Source organism: Anas acuta, chromosome 13 (assembly GCF_963932015.1).
Source record: "Anas acuta chromosome 13, bAnaAcu1.1, whole genome shotgun sequence".
Lineage (NCBI taxonomy): Eukaryota > Metazoa > Chordata > Aves > Anseriformes > Anatidae > Anas > Anas acuta.
In genome coordinates this window covers 12,262,573-12,289,287 of record NC_088991.1, presented here as the reverse complement: position 1 = coordinate 12,289,287, position 26,715 = coordinate 12,262,573, and the positions used below count along the sequence as shown (strand labels likewise).

The window sequence follows — 26,715 nt, the reverse complement described above, 5'->3', positions numbered from 1 at the left end:
GCATGCAGGTTAATTACAGGCAGCTCCTCTTTCCATTTATTTTCGTTTTATTATTCATACAAAAAATCAATAGTCTATACATATTATAACCATTCTACCTCTGAATTCCCTGAACTCTGTGTGGACAGCAAATGCAAGGGAGGTTTAAACAAGATCATTTGCACAAGTGCTGTGAGAAGTCGGAATAGTCGTACCAGAATGAAAACATGTTGGAATGAATTCATTGCCATCTGTCTTTATTTTGCTTACCAGCTCAATCAGACACCACAAATATTCTCAAACACGAGAAAAATATTTAAATTATTTGTGTTATGTCCTTTTTCAACATGTAACTCTTCATGTCATTTTTTAATCAGAATTGCGTGACCATCAATAGCAGTGAATTCATTCTTACACAGCCTTTGGGATATATCTGCCCAACTTCAAATCTACATTATCTTAATAATGCAAAAATATACATACTAAAAGTTACAGTATTACAAATACTTTAACATTACACAAGAACGTATGGTAAAAAATGACAGAAGAAACTTTTTCACCGGTGCCAGTCATTAAAAAGGTCTACAGCTTTCGTAACTGTTGGATAGGTAAAAGCTCAACCCAAAAATATCTGGTAGTTCCACCACAACAGTTTTCATACAAAGCATAATCCTAGAGAGTGAGAAGGAAATGATGGAATAAGAAACAAACAAAGGAAAGAAAATGGATTGTAAGAAAAATACATAAAGAAATTAAGATAAACTAATCAGAAAGACATTAACATAGCAAAAAATGCAGGCTCCTCTTATCTCCAGTACTGAGGGCAGAACCCATCAAACCTATTTTTAGACACAAGGCACAGCTTTCCCTGAGACTGGGAAGACATCAGCCTGCAGTTCTCTTCTCACTCAGCTACACTGAGACTTATTGGCACTTCCTTGACAGCTAATGACATGTCCCAGCCTCAGAAATGATGAGCAAAAGCTGCCTGCAGGAGCTGGCAGTCCTCAGTTTTGCCCCCACTTCCACAGCCCAGCCCCAGGACCTACGCAGACCACATTTCTCACATGGCTTCACAGCCATCACCTTCAGCTGAGAGCCCAAGCACCACCCTGAGGCTTCGCTGTTCTCGAACACCAGCAGGGCAGTGACCAGCGCCAAGCAAACGCCAAGCTCTTCTCTCACAGACCCACTGCTCTCTGCTCAACTCTCCTGATCCAGCAAAGCCAGACAAATCTTCAGCAAAAGAAGACAACGAGAAGGATGCAGAATGAAGCACTTTTACCTGCAGGCATGTACACACCCACAAAACACCCAGCACGGCCCATAAGGACTCATTTAAGGACTCTCTATAGATGGCTGTCTGGCAGAGTACAGCAGCCCAAGTGATGGCAGGAGATGAAGAAACACTGCTGCAACCGAACTGCTCCCTGCACTGGGAGCTGCCTGGGCACCAGGCACAGGGGAGCAGCCTTTCAATCCCTGATGCAAGTGGTGTACAAGGAGAGCAGGTTAAAAAAAACAAACAACAAACAAACACAAAAACTGTGGTGCTCATCAGTTCAGAGGCCTACTGCACAACCAGTTTTAGTTAAGGTGACTGGGATCTCTACAGAACATCCAAAATGATGTGATCTTTTCATTAGGAGTTATTTTGGCTGAGAGGCAAAGTCTCAAGTTCTCCCTGTATGAAATATCTTACAATAAGCTTTTTCCGTCCCCAGCACTCTGTCTTCCCAGCCACTATCATGCACATGAAATGCTGCTGCTATCACAAACAAAAGAACTGATCAAGAGTGTTGATGGCAAAAAGCAAATTTTCTGCTGCATATAGTAGAGCTGCAAGTGTGTTAGCAGAAGAAAAATAAGCATTTCACTGGGGTTCATGACTTCTAAAGTGGAAATATATGAAGGAAAGCTCTGCTGACTCTTTGCACTTCTCCTTTGCAGTGTTTTTCCTGAGTTGGTATTTTCCACAACATGCACACAATACTAAATTTGGAATTCTTCAGCTGTACACAGCACTAAAAACATGTAGTCTTCTAATGCTGCCTCTTGTGAAATCTCTGAGTTTTTGGCACAGCATTTTTCTTGCTAGTACAGGCTAAAGATGCAGAGAATTTCTCAGCACAGCCTAGAGACTAAATTTATTTAATGTAAATAAACATTTCAAAAACAACTTTAACTAGCAGCTGGCACTATGCCACCAGGCACCCCAGAACACAAATAACACTGCCAGGCTGGATGGGAGCAGATGAACCCCAGCACAGAGCAAGAGCTCTGTGCTCTTGAAGAGCCAAACAAGGCACAGGAGCCTGTACCTCAGCCCCTTCCTGGGACATAACAATGTTGAACAGACCACAGAAAGCTTCCCTAGACAAGAGAGAGTAACATAAAACAAAAAAAAAAAAAAAAAAAGCACCATGCATTGACAAGAGAACAAAGAAAGAATACACTGTTACTGGGAGGAGAGACAGAAACATCTTCCTGAAAAGGAGAAAGGAGCTGGGAACACAAATCAGAAAAACTAACTCCAAATTATCAGAATACCCAAAAGAGAAAGAAACATCAGAAAGAGTTTACTACATTGAAAACTCTCTGCAGTTCACAGGCTGATAAAATGACACTTGGTAAGGTATTTGTTTGCATACCTCTGGCAATTTAGCACTGTTGCTCTGGAAGACTTCATTCACAGCTTCAGCTATAAACCCCATTCGTCATCAGAGGACCAACACCGTGCACTGTCAAGTGACGGATGTTTGAGTCTGGGAAGTAAAGCACAATCTGGATGAAAGAGAGTCTGAAGAATGCAGTTTGAGCACCAATCTGGTCCATAATTTTTCAACTAAATCCTTCATCACAGAATAACAGTTTTTCATCATGTTTTCCTTTACAAAAAAAAAATAAAATAAAAACATTAATTCAAAATGATGGAGATGAAACAAAACATCCCCCATTTGAAGAAAGTGAAGGCCAAAAAAATTTCAATCTGCATTAAAAAATACACACTAATAAGTAGTTCTAGCCCCTGTGCTGACTTAATTCGAAAGAGGTAATTAAAAAGTACTCTACTCAGAAAGATTTACAAAGCAGGCTTGCAAACTGAATAACCAGACAACTGTGTGCCACAGTATCAGACACATGGTGTGGATAACTGAATGGCTGAGAACTGTTCTGACTTACCATTTTTCTTTATGATCGCAGAGGATCAATGAAAACTACAAATGCAGAGAGGATGTTTGATAAGGGGATGTTTGTTATGAAAATATAGCCTAAGATTTATATGTTGAAGATGAGAACATACCCCAGTCATCTTACAGAGGGCAATTACCACTTCTGTGCCCTAAACATCCCCTCAATAACTCTTCTTACTTTTGCGATATAGCTTGACTAGTTTCTAAACAGCAGTGTTCCAGAAATATGAAAAAAAAAAAAAAAAAAAAAAAAAAAAAAAGAAAAACAGGGATACCCACAAGGACAGCAAGAAGAAAACTGTTGTGTATCTTATGACATAAATAACAGATATGAAGCAGACATGAGCAAAAGTTATCTACCATAAACTGCTCGATAACAAAGCCCATTATCAGACACATTCATCATGGTAACAGCCTCCCAGCTGCGATTGGAGTATTAATATTGGTACGCTGATAGCTTCCTCTAATTACTTTGGCCTAAAAACATAAGCCGCTTTTACATTTTTAATTACAACTGGATTTTATTCTGGGCCTATAATCCCTTTCCAGCAATTGGATTAATGCAAATAACGATTTAAGGAATGGGAAGAAAAAAAAAAAAAAGAAAGGAAAACCTTCCCAGTAAACTAGAGGTCCTGCCTTCGGAGGAGGCCACTTTTACAGTGGGGCCAATGAAGTGAGGTCAGAACAGAGCTTATTCGTTTCCCACCAGCCATATGTGAATCACCTACAGGGCTGAACTTTCCATGAGTTAAGCCCTAAACCACCTGGAAGTAAGCACTGCTCTCACTTACAGTACTCTCCACACTGGATACCATTTTTTCCAACATCAGAAACTACTTTTCAACATCTCACATCAAGTCTTTAATTGTATTAACTGTAGACTCAGGGCAGATAATGAGATAAGGCTACTGAGCTGATCCCACAAACTTCTAATACAAGTACTGTTCCATTGGGGGTTTTGATAGCCTAGGAAACATTTATTTCTTCTTGTTTCTATTCAGTGATGTCTCTGTGCATCATATACCAAAAACCTGAGTAAATGCTGCACAAGTAGGAGACAGAGCAAACTCAGAGGAAAGCAGGCTCTGTTATGACTGTGGCTCCTGGAGCACCTTGCAAGACTGGCAAATGAAGCAACGTGCTATGTATTCTAATTGCCATCATTTATGCAATAAAATGAGGCAGGAAAGCACCATGCACCTTTCATCACTGTTGGCTGTAGCATGCTTGGACGTGAAGGACATGGCTCACAGCCCACTGCATGGCAGCAAGGGCAGCACCGGTTCTAGGGGAGGGATAACACCTTTTTCAACCAGAAGCTTTAGCCATTTTATTCAGTCTTCTTCTCCATTTAAAACAAACAAGCAATAATACGAAACATCATAATTACTAATCCTATGAAATGCAAAGCTCTTAAAAACTCCCACAAAATGAAATAATGTTTCCAGCAGCAACAGGCATAATACATAGTACAGTTCCCCTGAGATAGCTATTTGTTAGCATTTCCATCACTGTCACTGAAAACATATTTCCCCCACCCCCATTTTTAAATTTAATTTTAACACAGTAAAAGAATCAATTCTTTTTTTTCTTTTTCCCATGCAGCTCCTGTTCTTGAGCAGGGGTTCAGGTCTACAGAAAGCTGTTTTTGTCCTGTTACAGATTCATACTACATCCAGTTGAGAATGGACTTTCATTTTTGCAGCCTCTACAAGTCACTTCAAGTGCAATATTTGCCTTTGTAACAGTTTTTGCTTGTAAACATCTAATTCCAGATATCTGAGCATGTATCAGGATAACTCCTATTCACAAAAAAAAAAAAAAAAATCTCAAAAAAATTTGAGGGGAAAAAATTGTTTGAAAGTTCTAATTTGTGGCAGAGAGAACATGGGATGTGATGTTGGTTTTGTTCATGCAGATTAGTGACTATAGTTGCCCAAACTAAAAACCAGCACTGAAAGCATGTTGCATGTACTAACATTTTCAAAACACTGGAATTAAAATAACAGCTTTTTATTAAAAATAAAAACAGAAGATTCAGTTTGTTTTGTTCTTCTGTTTTAAAAGGGAAAGAAAAAGAAACAAATGTTCGCACGGAATTTAAATAACATTCTTTTTTTTTTTTATGAAAAGAGCATCTTTTCCCCAAATTCTAAGTGGTAGAACAATAAACATCATGTTAAAAAATATAGAAAACAATAATGACAACACAAGAACGTATGAACCTAAAATTGGCCAAAATTAGATTACTGTACTATTTAAATCCTGCTAATGTTTCTTTGAGGAGATCTGGATAGCTACAACGATCCTGTAAGTTCTTGACACTGCCTTTTTCTCACTAATAAACTGCATCTACAACACAATTTTTGGACTCAATCTCACATACAATAAGTTCTGCTAGATAGTATGGACATCTGTGCACCCACACAAATAAACAATTCTTAAGACCACCACCACCACCACCATTTCTTGCAGGTGTTTTATATCTCCTTGTCAGGTGTAAACTGAGCTCCATTATGTCCACATTGCATGCGCTGTGTACGTGACAAATACACACAGCATGTACAATGAGGACAATATAGAACCAGGTCAGATAAATCGTAGCAAGTATCTTCATTAAGGAAAATCAACATCTTGTGACCTAATCACTGTAGCAGCATTGGGAATTGGTGTCTACTGAAAGAAGAGTTTGTGTGACCAAAGCAATCCCAAAGATTCACTTGTAGAGGAAAATAATTATTTAAAACGTGGTAAATTAAAAAGAAAAAAAAAAAAAGAAAGAAAGAAAAAAAAAAAGAAAAAAAAAGACTACAACAAAAGGCCTGTTAAGAAGAAAGTGCACAGGAAATAACACAAGTTTAATTGCAATTATCAATATATCAGTCTAATGGCTTTGCAGTGTTACTGGAAGCCAACAGATTCATCAGTGCATTAAAGAGAAGTTTTTAAAACAGCTGCACTTGCGTTTTTTAAACACTTGTTCTATTACATGGATCTTTAAAAACACATTATTAATAAATTGCTAGGAACACTCCATAAAATATGAAAAACTCTCACGATCTTGTCAGCAGTAAACAATTTCAAAACTTTTTGTGAAACAGTACTAAACAGTTCCAGAACTTTATGCTTCAGGGTTAATATAATAATTTCTGTATTAAAATCCACAGATGTTTTTATGGTTATTGTAGCTAGGTATTTACAAAATCACAGCAGAAAAGATGCACTGGAGGCATATTAGGAATCTCTGACAGTAGATCTGAATGCAATAGATACATTAGCACCTTTTATTATTTTTTGTTGTTGTTTTGTTTTAAAAAGCCAACAAACATTGGATTAAAAGCAGAGCAACACCACAACAGTTTTCCTCTTTCTATCTCTCACTTTGACCCAGAAAACATGAGAAAGATCAGATTCTCTGCGTGCTAATGGGAGATTCTCTGAGGGTTAACGGGACTGTTCTTTTAGGCAGGAGGTGGTAGGAAGGTGGTTTTCAAATGAAAAGGACCCATATAAAATTTTCCTGAGATTTCTTCCCATGAATGATCCTCATTAATTTTTTTTCTTTCTGTCCTAGAGGAGAGGAAACATATACAGAAAGCAGTACAGTATTCTTAGCTTCATAATGTTTTCAATGCCATCATCTGTTGCCAGCTTCAGTCCTCTCCTAAAATATTAAGAGCAGGCCAGGAAAAAAAAAAAAAAAAAAAAAAAGAACTCATAAGATTCTGAACAGTTCATAATAAGTTCTTGCTATTTCCTCCCTGCTTTGAGCCTTCCAGAAGTCACCTTTTCCATAGCATTTTTATGTAAATTAAAAATTTCTTCATCTTTATTTCACAGATGAGGAACTTAAGCTTGAGAATTTGATTCTTCTTACCATTCACCATACCTTTTTAAATATTCTTAAAGACATCTTCAAGTATACTCAGCAGCCTAAATATACACTCACAATTCTGAATCACCGTAGGATAACACCAAATGTCTATTCTCATACTCTTCATCTTAGCTGAAATGGTTTATCTTGATTGAGTCTATTTCTCGAGAGTCAAGGATAGCCCTTTACCTGAAACAAGGTCAGAACTGCAGGAGTACAGGCAAAACCTGGCTTTGTTATGCAAACACAACCTTGCTCAATAGTTGCTTTAGTTCAGTTATCCTAATATCTGGGAGATTTCTAACCCGTTGCGCTCGTATGTTGCTATAGCAGCATAAAATATAGTATAACAGTGTCTATGAATCCAGTCAGATTCCAAAATGCAGTTCTTCTTTCCAAGCATCGATTCACATAATAAATAAAGTCAGATTAAAATCCTTCTATTCACACCAAATAACAAAAAGTGTAAGTTTCCTGGTCATGACCTAAAGGAACTGCTTAGCCACTGCAAAAATAACATTCAGTGGAGTTTCAGTCAATCCCAAACACACTGCATGTTCAGCAAAATAGCTACATTCACTGACATCCTGTACTAGGTCAGCGAACCATGCCTGTTCCCGGTTGAAAGCCAGCCTTTGCCAGAAGCTGCAGGAGACAAAATTCTAAAGCAGCCTCCAATCCTTATGGATACTCACCTGACCCACATAATGAGAGAACCGATTTATTGCAGAAAGAACTGTCAGCAGTAAGCATTATTTGGACCACAGAGCATCTGCCTTTCATGATACTTAAGTCCCATACAGACCTGTCATACTATCAGATAAAGTACCCAAGTTTTTTTATTAGATCAATTAAGCAGCTGATATCCATAATCTTAAATTGGAAAAGAATGGACAGAATACAATCCGTTACTAAATCATCCATTATCATACATGTACATCCTTCAGAAGAAGGTTCCCGTGCTTATAAAAACTGAGGCTACAATCTCTGCAAGTCAGTAAAATATAGAAGATTCAAAGGCATAGAGGTTCGCTAGATAAACAGAACAAAATCCAGATTTGTGTGCTAGCACACAGGGAAGCGGCACTGTCCTTCACACAGGCATCTCTCTCTCATGAATTCAAAAATTCTCAACTGTGTCTTCATAAAATGCAGAAAGTTGGCGTTCTCTTTTACCAGTCCTCTTGGCAGAAAAAGATTGAAATATATACCAAGTGTAGGCATATGTAATTACCCTAATATATTTTCTATATCAAGCAGATAAGTCCTATTCAATATCCATTACATCTCAGTGAACAAATACAACTACTGAATGCCAGAAGTACGTTCAGAATCTTTAAAATTTCATATAGTGCAGCCACTGACAATTTTTGATATACTGAATTATGAATCCTTTAACACCTCAGGCTCATGGAACAGAAGATGATAAGAAACCATACAGGTTAGGAGCTAATTTTAAAGGTCATATGAAAACTTCTCAAATGTTTTCATAAACTACCAGGACAGAAATGAGAACAAATCAAGGACTTCTATATATATTAATCCATCACGATGCCATATACAGTATTAGTTTTTCAGTTATATAATGCCTATGCACATTCAGTTTCTAATTTTACAAAAGAGGCACGTCTTCTTATCATATCTAAAAAAACATAGCCATCTACAGTGCAGATTAACCATTTGGATACTCTCAGATCTGCTCATCAATCACACGTTTTGGGATTGGTAGCAGCATTTGGCACTTGTACCATCGCTTCCTCTGAACAGTTTTATCAGTATTGCAGTGACACTGATTTATTTATTTATTTCAATAGAAGGAATGAGAAAAAATTGAAAGGTTTCCAGCACGTTGTATATCAACGTGTGCCAGTATAGAGCTAGTACATGCACACCGACTGCTCTCTGGAAATTGGCAATTCAGAAGCCCCAAACTGGAGCTGCAGCTCATTGTCAGGTTTCTGCATTCAGACTCAAAGTGGCTGAGGCCAATTCCACTGGGAGTATTTAGAGACAGGGCCCTGGGTTACAGACAGGTCCGAAGTGTTATCTTGGCTCCACACCCCAGCTGTAAGTCAAACCTCCAGGAACCCTAAAAGCCTGGCAGGTGTGAGGACGTATGTGAAAGGGTACAGCGAGCCAGGAGAAGGCAGAGATCTCTCATATGTAGTAAAAGAGGAGATGCAGGGAAAAAAAGACAACATGGCAAGGGAAAGGGGACAAAGGGTGCTTGCTGCCAGGAAGCGCTTCATAGCTGGTGATAGTCACTGTGAGACAGCTGTTCAAGCATCAGTCACATTTAGAAAATCATCCAGAGTTGGTCATTTTGATCTTTCTGTCTAGTGCAGCGGTGACAGTTATGTGGGCTTCTAAGCCTGGCAAGAGTTTTTTGAGCTCACCCTTAATGATTGCCACATTGCTTTGTTAGACCCAGCTCTTTTACTGCACCACTAAGATCACCCTAAAAGATTTGCATGTTACGGTGCTGATCTTCAGGGTGGTCCATCTGCTTAGAAGTGTTTGTACTCCCTGAACTGAATAATTATTTTGGGAGGAGGAAAATTATTAATGAAAACTGGAAAACTAACAGAAAACTCACTTTTCTTCCAGGGCATAAATCCAAAGCCTAATAGTTAGTATTTCCAAGCAACACTTGAGCCAGCTCCAATTTTACTAATTAATGAACAGCAATGCTCCTTATCCTTTAAAGTATTCTGGCAACAGAAATCCCCAAATCAGGCTTTGAAGAGCAGGTCAAGCCTAGTCTGTCACTCACTCTGATAGACATGAGTTGTTTCCAAAGCTTAGGGGAGCATTTTTTCTTCTTTGAACCAGTGCAAGGCTTACTTGGAGGGCTACACCATGGCATCTGCTCTGGAACAAAGTGCAAGAAAGCTTCCCCCCTAAAAGAGGATTTTAAACGTGCCCTTGTAGATGCATGTATGGACTTCTGCCCCAGCCAAGTACTCCATCACCTGGGAGCAGGGAAGGGGAGGCACCTGGACTCTCCCCTCTTTCCAACCTCTGCAGATCTCCTACCTGCCCACATAATTACACAGTGGCACTCTCCTCTAGATGTGACTAAGAGTAGCCACATCTTCTTTTATGGAAGAAGATGTTTACCTTTATGGAAGCATGTCATTTCACATAGAAAACGTTGTCATATTAAACAGAGATAACTGGTTATTCTGAGATCAATCTAATTTTTTCTCAGAAAGCAAATATTAAAAACTGAGGGCTGGGAGTCCTAAAATAATTCTCATTTCTGCAATGAAATCTGAACATACTACTATGAGTAAATAGGATTTCAGATAATATTTTCTTCTGCATGATCTGGCCTTGTTAGAAATTCCGTAGAAGCCAGATCTCTAATGGTTTGCGTATCCTTTGTGGGATTTCATTAGACCTAGAAATGAGGTAACCTTTGCATAAATAATTTCATGATACTACAAAGCATTGGTTTGAGTTCATTTCTAAAAATAGACAAGTATTCAAAATACTTAATCAGCCACCAAGACTATCCAGCCCCCAAAATTTCTGTTACTATTATAAAACCTCAAAAATTCACCAAGCAAATGTAATCAGCCACTTCTTCAAATGACAGAATGTTCTTCATGCCCTCATTTCATTTTCTTCTGCCACATTTGTTGCTCTAAAATAAAAACAGCTTCTCAGAGATACTGACCACAAACAGGCCCAAAAGCAGAGTTTTTCCCCCACTTCCCAAATGTGCACAGAGGCAAGACCAGAGCATGCCCAGTGACCATCTGATATCTGGCTTGTGATTCTGATAATCAGAAGTTACTACCCTCAAAAAATATTTGACAGATTCAGCACAGCTCATGGATCACAATGTTTATGAGTCAAAGCAGAAGGACTCAGGATTTACAGTATTCTCAGTTTTCAGTAAAGGAGACAAGGGTTTAATAGACCAGAAGTAGGAAAAAGCCAAGACTCTGCTTTTCAAGCAGAACCTTTGTGCCATCTTGTACATGGGGAGGGCAATCAAACATTAAATGGGCAAAGCTAAACATTTTCCCTTACAGCAGAAAACAAAAACCATTCATTCAGAAAACACGCTACAGAGCAATACTGTTCTGACAACCAGCTAACAATGTGTGCAATATTAAAGAAGTTAGCATCTGAGCATCTAGCAGCAAGATATCTGCTGGGTGAGAGCTCACAGCTGTGATATTTAGCTGGAGAAAATAGTGAAAGCATTGGGGAAGGGCATAATCTTTAAAAATCTATTCCAGCATAACAGGAAAGCTTGAGTGTGTGTTTTCACCAAACAATTCAAACTGACAGTAAGCAATGAACAAAGAAGTCCATCAAAAAAATGCATTTCTTCAGATCATAAAGCACAACATATGGGTGGAGGTGCATGGCTCTAATATACAGAGTCTTTCCCGGATGCCATAAGGGTCAGTGTAAGAGCCACCATGACAATCTCCCTGCCTTTGGTCTTCCTGTTTTGTTTTTTCATTGTACTTCTACATTTGCCACCACGCTACAGCCAGAGCAACATGGAGTTCAACATGGGACACATCAACTGAAGAAGCTGGATAACACTCATCAAGGAAGGAAACACAGGCAGGTGGCTGGCCAGGCTGTGACAGGATGGAGCCTCTAGCTGAAGCCAGGGGAGTATGCCTGCATGCATCACAGTCAATTTTCCCTACAGAGCAGGTGCAACCAAAGAGAAGCACACCATTTGACAGGCATCAATTCTAATCCAACACGGAAACCTTTGTATTCCTAAAATGCATGCCAATATCCAGCATTTATGAGAGCAAAGACTCAAAGCTCCAGAAAGCGGATCATCGTTTTGATGGGTAGACACTGATTAAATCCTGAAATCATCTTAGTCGTAAATACAACAGCTACTTCACAAATACACCTTCTGCAAAAATCTAGCCGGGTTAAGACTTAGCAGCTTAATATTTAAAGGGATCACATGCTTTATATACTCTCTAGCAACAATAAAGAATCTGGAATGCACAATGATGAACTGAATACTTCTTGAGGAGGGGGAAAAAATAAAGAGTGCTTTGCATAAGCTTTTATTAACTAAACTTCATTTTTAAAAATATCACTTCAAAAACATCCTTTCCTCAGATGACAATGAGTTTGGTAAGGCACGTCCTTTGTTCTTTTTAATTCCATTAAATTGTAAAAATCAGTGAGATAATGAGAAAGCCAAAGAAATCCACTGCTGATGTACGACTGCAATTTATTAGAAATATCTCCAACTCATCATCATGGGAAAAACACTTTAAATGTGCAAGGTTTGCAAGTTTAAACCATTTCTGTAAAACCATTTGTGTAAAACTATTGAAGACTTTGATGCTAGAAAGATTTAATTCCCATTTCACAAAACTTGGAGGCTGACCTACTTTTTTTCATTATTAGGTCAGGAAATACACCATGCAAATTATTCCTGATGAATGTGTCAGTATTTCTATATTAATAGGTTGCATCCACAATGTATAACATCAACAATTAGATAATAAGAACCTTTGTTGTTATTTTTCAGTGCACCGGATGACTACGGACACCTAATAGCACTACTGGAATGGTAATTAATTATACTTTAATAAAACAAGCAGAGATGTTGTCTATGATACATAATTCTGAGTTGGGTTATGGCTCTGTAGTACTTGGGAAAGATCATTTTTTCAAGATTTGACTACTAACAAGACAATTTGAATGTTGCATACTGCTTCCAGAGATCAGGGTGCAGATGGGGGAGGTAGGGACAAAAAGGATGTGTGCATGTAATTTTGATTCATATTTTCTGTTCTGCTGTAGTTTCACACTAAGGTCCAACTTACAGTCTCCACATCAATTGGTAAAACCAGCCTCAAGTCAGACTCAGTGATGGTGGCAGACAAGGAGGGATTTCATGCAGAACAATATCACTATGGTGGGAGTGGCATCAAGGAGCTCTTGGTGACTACATGCAAAATGATGGACGTGGGGCTCAAGGCTACAAATGAAGAAAAACATGGGGTTACAGCACTAGACTTAGCAGGAGCTCTGCACCAAGAGCAGCCCCCTGGTGAGCCCAGCAGATCCTGGCTGGACAGAGGGAGCCTTGATCCCCCGCAATGCAAGATCACATCTCAGTTAACTGCAGGATCTCTCTGCTCCTGCTGGGCTCTCCGCATAGAGGAAGGCTTGAGCTAGAACACGTCAAGTTATCATAGGCTGCTAATTGCTTTATCATAGGTTTTGGTGAAACCATCTTTAATGAGCAAACAGCATAGGGCACAGTCATAGAGCAACAGTTTTGTACATTCAATGAAAAGATGAAAAACTATATTGCAGTTAACATAGGTCAACAAAAGTCTCTTCAAAACCATCTAGACTTTTGAACATGTAATTTCTCTCTTTTGTGACATCCACAAAACTTTGTCATCTACTTAACCACTGATGTATATTTTTCTCAAAATTTCCTTTTAAGACACAGCTTCCAATTCAAATGTTCTCCAAATTTATTTCATCGTGTAAGTTAATGGAAAAATTCACGTTTAGAGATAATATAATTCCTACATAGTTATATGGTTTACGTAGTGATTTTATAATGCGTAGAACATATTTTAGAAAAGAACAAAAATGATTCAAGAAGTGCAAGTACGACAGAGTTACCGAATGCTGTTATGTACCGTACTGCACCCAATAAAGTCAATAAGAGCCCTTTGCAGAAGATGGGACTTTCCCCTTTCCCCCTCCAAATAGATGAGAAAATCAGCTCAGACTGCCCATGAGCATCCTGGATGAAGCACAAAAAGACTGGCAGGGTCATTCCATCTCTAAAGACGCCAATAATTTTATCTTACAATATACCTTTGCTGGAAATACAGGCATATACTCTGTGGATCAGGAAGAAGAGAAAGGAAAGAACATTTCCAGGATTGTCAAGACATTGCTGCTGGCCTTGTTAAGTACAGGAGCTCCCAATGCAGGTTTAAAATGAAGGAAGAAAAAAAAAAAAAAGCTTTCTAGGGCATAAGAAGCTTTCAGATATTCACTGGAGAACAATTCATCCTAACATCTTTGCAGTAAATCACTATTCAGTTTGGAAAATTAGAAGTGCATCAACATGATAAGAGGGCTGAAAGTGGCAGATGAACTCATAGTAGGTTAATAGAGAATGAATGTAAATCAATAATTTAGAGCCACACTGGAAACGGTTAGCCGGGAGCAGGGGCTCTTCCAGCTATCGTAATGTCCCTTTTGAATATAAATAATGTCAACTATTACACAGATGGCTCCACACTGGGTACATTTTAGCAAAACAGATTATGCAGTTTGTACATTGCTGTTTAGAATGTTAACTAACAAGGTAGAACAAAGGGCTGTAACTTAAATGATCTTTTAATTGTACTTTTTTTTTTTTCTTTCTAATTTTACTCAGAAGGGAATTATCAAGCAGTTTGCAGCCTTTTACATTATAACACTGGGAACACAAAACTGTTTCAGTCAACTTGATCTTGTGTAAAAATACACTTTCATCACAAACAGAAAGAGATTGTCACAGACATGGCTTAGTGACCACAAATAAAAGTCACAAATACATGGAGATGATCTTCAAAGTTACCATATTTAAAAGCTGTATAAAATAACTTTTTTTTTTTTTTGAACTGCAGTAGAAAAAACATTTTGACAGAAGAAGCCATTAGATGAAAGCACTAGGGGCTACTAATGCATACCTGACATTGGAACATGCTTTATTTAGCTTACAAAATAACTTGAATATAAATAGGCTATAATGCTCAGAATAGTGCATAAAAATTAATCCCATACTTTACAGAGAGATGGATAGCTGATAAATCAGATTAGTGAATGAAAGACAGCACAGGAGACATACGCAGAGTGAGCTAGAGATGAAGCTGGGCAAACAGCATTTCTGAATCTGTTCCCGGAGCTCATCTGCTACAAGGCACGCAGGGGCACCCAGCACAGCTGAAGTTGCAGTCAGCAAAGCAGCACCCTCTCTGGCACATAACACACACTTAGGCAGTTTTTAACCTTATCTCACATGTATATCTCCTCTGGAGCCTACCTACCTTCGCTTCTACCCAACCAGTGGTGGCAGAGGCAGGGACAGCATGGAAAAATCACCTGGCCATTGTCCACCGTGCTTCCTGCAGTCCCAGGCAGCTGTGCTGCAGGTGCTAAAATGCCAAGGTGAGGATCATTCATTTGTAAATTAGTAGTGCGTGATTATGTTAAGCTACAGCCTTGTATACCTGCAGTGCCAAAAATATAACCCTTTACCATGCCAATCAAAGCAGTATTTATAGTGGCAGTAAGACAGCAGCACACCTAACATGAATTGAGGTGGTAACTCACCTCCCCCCTTCCCACGGATCTGATGTTTTGGCATGGGGTGCCACTGATGCTGTGGCCATACTACATGCCAGCTCACAGACTGGCCTTTCGACTTAGAAAACAAGCCAGTAGAATAGGATTTAAAAGAAAATAAAAAAGGAAACCTCATATGAAAAAATTGTAGAAAAAAAAAAAAAAGACAAATCAGTGCACACCCACTGGTCATTGCTGCTCTGACAGCAAATGCACAGCTCTGTCCCAAGAAGGAATTTTAAGCAACAAGGCTTGTTATCCTTTTCAGCCTGCTAAAGAAAAGTGTCGTATGTCCTAATCTGAAAACCAGATGACTCTGCAGCCATTTTGGTCCTTTTAATGAGGGAATATGGAATGGCAAAAACAGCTTTATAGCCACAGAGGGAGTATTTTTGATCAACTAAAAGCATAAGGCCTGACTTCATTTGTGTTTATTAAGTTTGTTTCTAAGCTATATACCAAAACCAGGTGCCTGAAAGCACTGGCGTATTTCAGAACTGCAGAAATACCCCTAGTTCAGTTTTAAAGAGGTCCTTCTATGACATAGATGGCTACATGAGGAGCTGAACTATTAATACTTTATTGCTCTTCTAGTTTCACAGTTTATGTCACAGGGGTATGAAAGCACTGTAATAAGCCACCCTGTACCATAAAGTTGTGAAAGTGCACACATGGCCAAATATTTATTGCTATTAAGAAAATTCAATTAACCCAATGGAGTAAATAATAGAAAACAATCAGATTAAAAGTGTAGGCAAAGCAAGAACATTTGTCTATTGTACTTCACCAAAAGGGATTATTCATTCCCCAAAGTACCTGCGAAACAGCTTCCCTAGTCTTCTCCTGACACTTGGCCAGATTTCTATACTACCTTTGCAAAAACTTGCATGCAAGATTCAGTAGGAGGTCATTATATGCTATTTTGAAGATATTCAACAGCAGTATTTTTACTGTTTCCAATCATTTCTGTATGTGTGTGTTTTAAACCTGTATTGCATTGCCCAGCATTGTCAAAACAAATGCTAGAGCTTACTACTCAAGAAGTCTCAAGACCCCTGCAGCCTCAAAACATCTGTGGAGTTTGTAGCCACTTTGAATCAAACACTATTATAAGTTTAATGGGAAAGGATGAAGAATGTTGTGACACCATTTGCTGCAACATGTAGTTTCTGATTTTTGACCACTCCACACGCAGTTTCTTTACAAATGTCTTTGTCAGAACAGACTTGCTTAAACAAGAGGGATGCATTCCTCTGCTAGTCACTGTACATCACTGGACATGTCCAGAACCCATGCAGCACAGCATTCAGCAATCAACTGCTGATTTTACAAAAATATTTGTTGAGGAAGATGCACATTCATTTCTTTTCATTTTAGTTACAGAAATAAAAATAATGAAGGAAAAGGATGTGGAGAGGCTTCATTATAATCAGTACAAAGAAGTGCCACTGCATACTGCTGATAACATCCTTTACATCTGATGTATTTTTCTTTCACAATAGTATCTTGGAACTTTTATTTTAAATTGATGCATAAGAAGGAAAGCAATAATAAAAAATGAAGTTTAAACCTCTGAAGAGTCTTTTCAGCATTTATGAAACAAGGATTTTTAAATCTATCCATTCAGGCTCTATTATAAAATATTGCACACAATGTTTATATTCTACTTCCCCTTTGAATAGAAAAGTTTGATATGCTCAAATAGAGGTGAAGGATACTATTTTAAGACCATCTCCTAATACTTGCCTTTTTTTTTTCTACTCATAGAACAGAGTGATCCTAAACTTCTGAAAATAAAAGCACCTTTTTGATTTTTCCACCTACTGAAAGTAGTTGCATTGGATTGTTGAGTTAAAAAAAAAAAAAAAAAAAAGAGAGAGAGAGAGAGAGAGAATTTGCTCTGCAAATTCACAATATATATGTGACTCTAATTTGATCTCACTTATTTCTGGTTTATCTCCAATAACATAATTCCACCTATTCAAAAAGGAAAAACCATCAGTATATGATGTTCTCTCATGTACACAAGCAGAAACAACCAAAACACAAATGATCGGTGGTGCAATTTCACTAGCATTTTGCATTGGCTAAAGTCACTGTTTGCAGTCACAATGCAATGCTTTTGAACATTTCAAATCTGGTGCTGAATATATTACTGTCTTGGGAAATTTCATTCACACCACTTGTTACACAGGAGCAATGTCTCTTATCTGATGTCTGAAGAACAATGGAAACAGTTTGGCTGTTAAAAAAGAATGATCTTTTTCTGGCCTTTTCTAGTGAAAAGGCCAGAAATCCTGTTGCAAAATTTGTCTGTACAGAGTTTGACTGGTTACACCAGTGCCTCATTGCAACACCAGGACATGGATATGGATAACAACAGATCACCTGTCTTGTCTGAATTTAAAAAAAATAGAGACCCTAATACAGAAACATTGTTTATACTAATATATTCTGTGTATTCAATGTCTAGACAAACAGGAAAATAGCTTTGTATTTAAATGTTTGTCAAGGGGCCTGAAACTTTACTCACAACTGAGAAATGCCAGTAAGGCACTCCTGCATGCCCATCAGTGCAGGGATTCAAGTAAACCAGGACATCGCCAGCAGAAGCAGAGCAGGTGAAGAACCTCATGAAAGAAGCCAGGGCTGTATCTCTTCTTTGCTTATAAATTATTATGGAAAGTTTCCCAGACTACAGAACTGCTCCTCTGCTTAGCAGCCCCACAGGTAAGAATATCTGATTATCTGTCACTGTGGTTTGTAGGGAGCTGTGTCTTTGCTATTGTGCTGCATTACTCCAGGTCCTAATTTGATTCTTTTCTTCCAGTTGTCTCATACTACAGAATGTGAGAAACTTGCGTTCTGCTGCTAGATTACAAGATTCAAAGCAGTTTGATTTCTTCCTGAAACTGCTTGCACTGACCACCAATTAGTTTAGCATCATATTTTCCTTGCCAAAAAATAAATAAATAAATTAATTAATTAATTAAAAACCACCCAACAAGCAAACAAAATACAACCCATCAACCTAAAAGAAACCAAGCTACATTTAAAAGGTTATCCTGGCAGCTTAGGTATCTGGCAGTGAAGACAACCACTTCTCACAGTCATTTTTTAAAAACCACTGAGTGAATAGTGGTAACATCAAGCTCACCACATTTTGCTTTACTTTTGCATTTCCTGAACTACTTGTGTTGGTTTGGAATGCACTAAAAGGAGCTATTCTTCATGCCAAACATTCAAGGCTTGATTGCTGGGATGAAAGCATCACTTCACACTTCTCAGAAAATCTACATCAACTGTTTATGTGGCCAAAATCCTGGAAAAAATAATTAGTTTTTTCTAAAAATCCTTTTCACTCTGAGAAATTGTGGTCAACCAAAACCGTGTCTTGGAAAAATCCAGCATAATACTTTGCAAGTTATTTTCTGCTGCAAGAGGTAATTAACCTCTTATAGAAAGCATCTTTCATCATACCAAACATAAATTAATTTGAGAAATCAGACATTTCAGTGGCAGATGAAGTGTTACCAACAGCAAGACCCATGGAAACAGGCTGGGGAGAGACTTGACTGTAAAACCCATTGGTTTATACTGCTGCTTTAGGCCAGCTTCCCCCATGAGGGGTTCTGGCTGAAATTAGTTCTGTGTCTGCAGAGGAATTACTCCATACCACATTCAGTGTCTACGTGTCCCTCTGCTTAGCCCCAGAACAGTAGTTTATATGATTGCTGTTTTGGACTGAAAATTCCCACAAGTTTTTACATGTTATGTATACATGCACTTGTGTATATAATATTTTATATATTTTTATATACATATAGGTACTAACGGACTCTGAAATTAATTTGTAACAATACCTTTAAAACAACAGTATAAAATAAACACTTACACAGTTTTCCAAATGGCTCCAGAAGCGTGTTAACAGAGTATGTATCAGCTTCTCTTTTCTCGATGAGGTAAGAATGCTTAAAAATGCCAAGAAGGATGATGCACACACATTTTAAGAGGGCTGTACTGATTACCTAGCATTTCATGCAGGGACCAAAAGGATTTTACCAGAAATTGATGTATCGGGACAAAAGATGATGTTGAGAATGGCTCCCAGGGCTCAGACCCACAGAGCAGCAACCAAGCTAAGTTCTGCAATATTTGTCTTCCGGGCCAGTGTCATGCCCACCAGAGGACAAAGCAAAACTGATGGCAGCGAGGGGAAGACAGCAGTCCTACAGTGACAGGAGGAGTAGGTAGCGATGGCAGCAGCTCAACTCAACCCAGAAATGTCACTGCTATCATGGGTCTGGAAAGGGAGGTTACCAATACTCAAAAAAAGCAAAAATGTAAGGGAGTCTTTCATATGTACTTTGAAAATAAAATAAATAAAAGAGAATTAAAAAATAAAGAAATACATAAAGCAATAAAAAAGAATGAAAGTAGCCTAGTAGGAATAGAAAGTTCTTAGCAAAGCATTTTTTTTTCTTTTTCATATTTATCCAGACTCTGTATGCTCTTGATCAGCATTTGATTTTCTTTTTTATATCTACTGATTTTAAGCACTAAACATCAGGTCTAAAAACTATCAGCCGCAGGCTTGTTCCTCCCTGAAAATCCAACTGGCCAACATCAAGCCATTGAAATTTTCCAGCTGGTGCTTTATTATAGCACCATTTCCTGGTTAGAAGCACAGGAAAAGTGGTTGCAGTGCACTAAGCCCATGCTAATACAAGTGCTCAGGTTGAAAGACAATACGAAGTGTCAGGTCTGTGTCTGTGCAGGAACGGGAAGCACACATTATGCTTGCAATGTCTGCCATCTGCTCCAGGTCCAAGTGCAGATCTGCCAGATAGGAAAAAGAAAGGTTGAAAGAGAAGTGCAGCCACAGCAGACATGTGGCAGGAATTAGAGGTGGTTGGAGTAAAGTAGAACGATTTGCAATAGTATTAAAACAGTTCATTTTGCATTTAGATAAAAAAAAAAAAAAAAAAAAAAAAAAAAAAAAAAAAAAGAGGAAAGCAATAACAAGCATATTTCATTCATATAACTCAACAAAATACTGAAGTACTCCTGAGGAGAGTCAACTTATACGAGCAACTATATCACAAGGACTTACCCAGAAGTTCATATTAAGCTAAAACCTAATGTTATACAGAAAAAATAAATAAATAAAAAGCATAAAACAACAACAAATAGAAATCTGGTAAGAGGGTGAGGGGGTAATTTATAATGACAACTACTAATTTTTCCTATGATTCACTCAGTGAGTAACCCCTACAGCTGCAGCTTTCTAAGCCACAAGGAAAAGCTGATTAGTATACAAGATCGCTGCACAACTACAAAGGTTCCTGGGAGATCTGCAAGCATAGATCCTCTGTTCAAGAAGTCAGTGGTGGGGAAGGCCCATCGCCACAGATGAGTCCACCTGCTTAGACCCGTGGCAGGTGATGCCCAGTTCCTGCAGATTGTGCCAGAGCAGCCAGAGGCACCTGTAGGTCCAGCACCTGGTGCTACTGAACCTTTTTGTTCAGGAGCTTGCTGCAAAGATGTCAACTCACTTCAGGGTATTTTGCTTCTTCACTGCTGTGACATCACATTAATACTCATGCAAATCCCTCACCTAAGACAAGAGTGAAGTTTTAAATTACATGCAGATATTAACTGCACGTTCCTGTCAAGCTTATCCAATAAAGGCATTTCTAATCTTAGCACCATGCCAACAGGATAAGCACTAAACTTTCTAAATTTGCTTTGCTGCAAAGGTTTAGCCAGTTTATGGCATACAGCCTCAAAATGTAACAGTCAAATAAATAAAAAGATGGTTTTGGAGCAGAAAACCATTTACACAGAACTCAAGTGCAGACCTGGACTTGAGCACTGAGGAGCTATTCCAGAATTGTTTTAATATAATAATGGTGTCTGACCACTGCTGAAGCAGAGAAAGAAACATCAGTTCTCATTAGTAATCTACATCTGATATCCAAAACCTTTCCCTCCCTGAACTCTAGTCATTAAACCCTAGGAAATATTAAGGACAGACATGCATATGCAATAAAATAATATGCACAACTGAAAATAATTCTGCTATGTACCATGTGGATCTGGTACAGAGGATTGTACTGCAGTCAACTTTGCTGCTGCTACTACTCATCCACGTACATGAAGCTGTTGAGAATAAGCACATATAAACCCTATGGATACCTGCTTATTGATCCATCATATTAGGTGCTGGGTATGTTATTGCAAGACTCTTCTTCCCACACTTAGCTCTTGTTAAGAATTCCTTAAGGCCAAAGGGTTATGAAAGTTGATGTCCTGGAGAGCTTTGCAGTTCAGCCTCTGCCCCTCTCTCACACCCTGGTCTGCACTCCAGGAGCACAGCTACAGCTGGTTTGGGCAAACACAAGCTCACAGCCAATACCAGTTTCCTGCCAAAGCTTCTGCCCAGGTGCCTTTATTTATATCTGAACACCATTTGTGACCTGCTACAGACCAGGCTCGTTTCAGTACATGAGAAAATTTGGGCAAGCTTTACTTGCAATTTTAAGCTGAGGTTTACCTATCCTACAGAAGAAAAGATATAGCCTGATGAAAGCTAGAAAGGAAGGTAATTTTTTAAAACTGAAACCGTAATCTTTTATTGTTCTTCATGCAAAGAGAGCCTCCTAGGTGCCCGTGTGGTTTGGGAGGCAGACAAATAGAGAAATGAGGCCTTTTGTTTCTCAGGATCAAAATTCCTTAGTACCAAGTTGTAAAATGGAGCTACAAGTCTTGTAAGGCCTCAGGATAATCAAAAGCGAAATCACATTTTCCAGGCTCATTCATTAAGAGAAACAAAGCCTGCATTATAGAAGGTTTTGCCTCACCTTGTGCTGTCAGCAGGCAGTTCTACACTACCCATGTGTTCAGAGCAGGGTTCTGCTTTGGCTTAGATCAGAGGAAAAGCCAACCCTGGTTTATTGCTGCTATTTTTAAGACTAAAACTCACTTATGCTGCATTGACACACATTCAAGAACTGTACAATTATCTACATTGAAAAGATAACAGGAAGAGGAGCCGCAGACAGCTTCAAGCATAAGGAATTGCACCCCTGGCAATCTCTTAGGACATCTCACTTGAAGCTTGTGCACATGACAATGGAAGAAGACACACGACCCTTTCTTGTCATAGCCTGTTATCAAGTATTTCAGCTTCAGAGTGTCAGAACTGATGAACTAAACTTAAAAGTGTCATCACAAAAGAGAACAGAGTGCTGCTGCCACCATCTGTCAGAGGCACAAGAAGAGCAGTGACAGGGAAGTGTCCCAGCAAGAGCACAGCTCTAGGGCACTAAGCACACAGCCTCCTTGGTCAAACAACCACCAGCAAACAGGAGAAAACTGCCAGGCGTGGGCCCCTTTTTACCACTGCAGGCAGCAGGCATGGGCACAAAGCCCTCGTCCTCTAAAGCCTGCCTAGCAGTCAGCAGAAAGTATTTCCCTCCAGCCATCCTGAAGTCTACTAGAAACAGAGGGAAAAAAGTTTTTCAAGAAGTAGTTCCTAGCCCTGAGTGGGACAGTTGAACCAAGCTCTGGGATCTCAAGGGAAGAAAGCTGTTTGTATATATACAGGAAAGCCTAAAGTACAAAAGTCAGACAGGGAGGGGAACAGGGATCCTACCAGCTTTGGTCTGCAGGTGGGAAGAAAGCAAAAGGGAGTGGTGGAAAGTTGAGCCTCAGAGGCAGCACGCAGTAAAATGTTCCTGAAATACTACTGAATGTATATACTTATATCATCAGCAGCCTTTCTGGGTAGAAACCAGCACAGTCTGTCCCAGGGGCATGACCTGTGCACCCCTTGAAGCGGTGCACATGGAAAGCTGTGTGTGGGAGGTGGCAGTGGCTCAGTGGCAGCTGCCCACACTCTCCCTGTAGCAGAGACCAGCATGTCCCAGTGCTGTGCCAGAGCAGCACTTCCATTCTAGCAGTCAGCTTTGGAGCAATAGGACTGTCACTTCCAATCTCAGCAGGGATGTTTTTGTGGCAAATTTTTAGAAGCTAAAAATGATCGTCCTGGTTTAGAAGCTAAAAAAATGACTCTCAAAATTCCCCTTCTGTCCTTTGAAGGATGCGGTAGGGTCACTCCACCTTCTAAGCTTCAAGTCCCGGTGGACAGAGTGACTCCGTTCCAGGCTGGTGGGCTGCTGAGAAAGCACCTGCAACAGCTGGGCAAGGATGAAAGAGGAAGGGGTCTAATTACTGGCTGAAACACAAGGAAAGAAACAGCTACCCAGGGTGAAAAAAGAGCTTCAGAGAATGCTAACTCCTGGGAGGGTCAGACAAGAGTTGCCTGCAGGCCATGCAGTCGTGCATCACCTACACCGTGCTGTGTGGGTGGAGTGGGAATGCTGGCTGGTGAATTCCCTTCCATTTCTCCGAAGCTCCCTGCATGCCTACCTGGAGAAAGCTGTTTAACTCGCAACAAGATAAAAGCAGGGAAAGGCAGAAACATCCTTTCTTGTTGTGAAGGGAAGCAGCAGCTCTCCTTGAGCGCTGCTTCTAGAGAAGCACTTAAGAAGAGTGGAAGGACTAAGCCAGCTGGAGAAAGATTTCCATCAAGCTAATTTTTAGCCAAAACCCTCCCCTTCCCTACATATCTCTGTAGGAAACTTCAAACAGTAATTACTCTAATGAAGTAGTCCATGGGAGAGGAGAAACATACACTCAAATTCTTGGCCAGTTCTAGCTGATACACTCTCCAGAAGAACAATATTTAGCATTTACACTAATGGCTTCCATCCAGTAACTAATTAATCCTCTCAACACTGAGGTATAAGATTTCATTTTTTTTCCCGGAAAGAAAAGGGAAAAAATGCGCTATCTCATGCCAATCTGCAATTACAAGTTCACCTCTCTCTCAGTGCATAGGACTGCTATTTTAGGGCCTGCTGCAGGTATGCACCAGCTGCACTTCCTATTAAGATCAGTATTCACTGAAAAACAGATAACCACTGCAAGTCACCTAAAAGGCCAGATGTTCAACAAGAAATTATCTCCCTGAAATCCATTCAGGGAACAGTTACCAACTAGTTTCACAGCCTAGTGTCTCTTTAGGGATGGTGATGTTTATTTCCCCAGCAAGGTCCAAATTAAATTCATGCACATTTGAATATACAGCAGCATCTATCACGGTGACTTTCCAGCCAAAAGTTGATATAGTTTATAGTCATGCTGACAGAAAATATTGCTGCATGCCTATCAGGAGGAGACTTCACTCCATCCCTGAGGCAGAATATTCTCTGAAGGTTCCTGTAGCTGTGCCTCTGAAAAGCTCTGTGTCCATCTTACCCAGAGCAGCCATCTCCACAGAAGAGGTCTGAGAGCCAAGTAATGCTTTGAATGTATCTTGGGCATGCTAAAATTGATCCTCGCCTGGCAATACAGAGGTATTGCATGGAGCAAGCAGAAAGAATGGATTAAGAGCCTGTTTCCAGAGTGCCAGTATCACAAACAGGGTCATCCACAGAACTGGCCCATCATTAAACAACACGGAGCCCAAATTTTGGCTCTCCACAGAAATCAAGCTGAACTACTCTGCTCCTTACACACAAAATGGTGTTTAAAGAAGGTCCAGAAATGGTTTAAAGATCCAGAAAACAGAGCAGCCCAAGACCACGTGTTGGTGAGCTCCTGAACAGACTTCTATAAGTCTCAGGACTTGAAGTCTTACTGCAAGTAAGCAGCCCGTGGTGCACTTAGCTCTTGCATTTTCACATTAACACTTAAAAGATTTATTACTCCAAAGCTTTTGGAGCAGGCTTTGGGGCTCTATATTTCTGATGCAATATTTTTAATATATATTAAAGCTCAGGCCACATTGCACCTCCTAGGATGCAATTCACATCCAGTGCACAGCCTCAATGAATTTAGGTAAATTTTCATGAATATATAAAAGGGGAATTTTTAAAGATGTACAGACCATCAGATCATTAAAAAATATTCTTCCTAGCCATACCAGGCAATGACCATCAGGCAATGACTCACATTCTGCACACCCAAGTTGGCATAAAGTTTTCAGCCCTCCCTCACCTGGAGTGAATCAGCATAGAACTTGACAAACTGCACCAAAACTTGAATCAATCCAGAAACTGAGCTACTGCGAATATTATCTCTATCTTAAGAAGTTATCATCTTAAGTTTGTTGTGCAAACAGTTAACATATCTTCAGAAAAAAAAAAATAAAAAAAAAAAATCTCATTAGAACAGGTTGCAAGACTAGCTGGTTTTAGAAAGATAGTGTACTCAGAACAGCTCTGAGAGCAGATCCCAAGATCCCAACAGTCATAACCCACCACCACACCGTGCTATGAAAGAAATATGTTGACTTTTTACCACTTGCAGGGAAGCTGGCAGAGACCACACATTTTCCAGTGAATATTGATCAGAATGAACAGGCTTAGCCAGCCCTGAAAGAAACATCCACCCGTGCCTTACAGTGAGAGTAATGAATCACGTACCATCAGGCACCAAGAAAAGATAGCATCTCCCCACAGAAGATGCAACTGTAAAGGCATAATGAATTAAATTACAAGACATACCACAACTCTTTGTCTGAGCAACCCTAGCTTTGAAGGGAGAGAAGTACAATGGATGTATTCTGGGATTCAGGCAAGTGGGCAGGGATGGGGTTGGGATACCTCTTACACGTGCTTTGAGCCTGTTCTCAGTGTGGACAGCTGAGCAGAAGTACACAAGGTGGGCCTAAAAGATAAAGAGTGAACCCTGACTAATAATAATAAGTATTATGATTTTTAAAGGAAATCAAGGCAATCACATTTGAGGAGCCCAATACTCTGCCTTCCTTGAGGACTTGTAAGAGACAATGTACCTTAGCTTGAGAGGTAAAGAAGGCAGAAAAGGGCATCATGGATGCAAGGCAGAGATGGAAGAGATGCAAAATGGGGCAATGGCCAGGAAGTCAGGCTGCCAGGGCCACAAATCCTGACAGAAGATTGGAAGAAGCCATGGCTTCTCTGAAGAAGCAGAAGAATTCAGAGACTGCCTCTTCACACTGGTTCACGACAGGGAGGGCCAACAGGCCTGGTGCTGGAAGCCTGCCCCAGTAGAGCAGGCAGCAGAGAGCAGAGCTGCAGGAAGGAAGCGGAACAGCTGCACTCACCACGTGGACAGGGGATGCCCTGTGGTGTCAGACAGCAGCTGGAGAGGAGACAGAACAAAACCAGCTGGTTTATTCACAGACGTAAATAAAGCTCTCTAAGGACAAAATTGGAGGATGAAACATTCCACAGAATGGAAGAAAAA

The 26,715-nt window shown here is 39.6% G+C and overlaps 1 protein-coding gene across 22 annotated transcripts in view; it reads right to left on the bottom strand.

Moving 5' to 3' along the window:
- Positions 1 to 26,715, bottom strand: part of HTR2C (5-hydroxytryptamine receptor 2C) — a 286,890-nt gene that overhangs the window by 143,530 nt on the left and 116,645 nt on the right. The window contains exon 1 of one of the 22 annotated variants that reach the window (XM_068696871.1): positions 21,616 to 21,815. The exons of 20 other annotated variants lie outside the window; for them this stretch is intronic. The gene's annotated coding sequence lies outside the window, so the exon portion shown is untranslated. Of the gene's footprint in view, positions 1 to 2,630; positions 2,879 to 21,615; positions 21,816 to 26,715 lie in introns of those variants that run through there. One more of the 22 variants, XM_068696873.1, reaches the window with a different exon arrangement.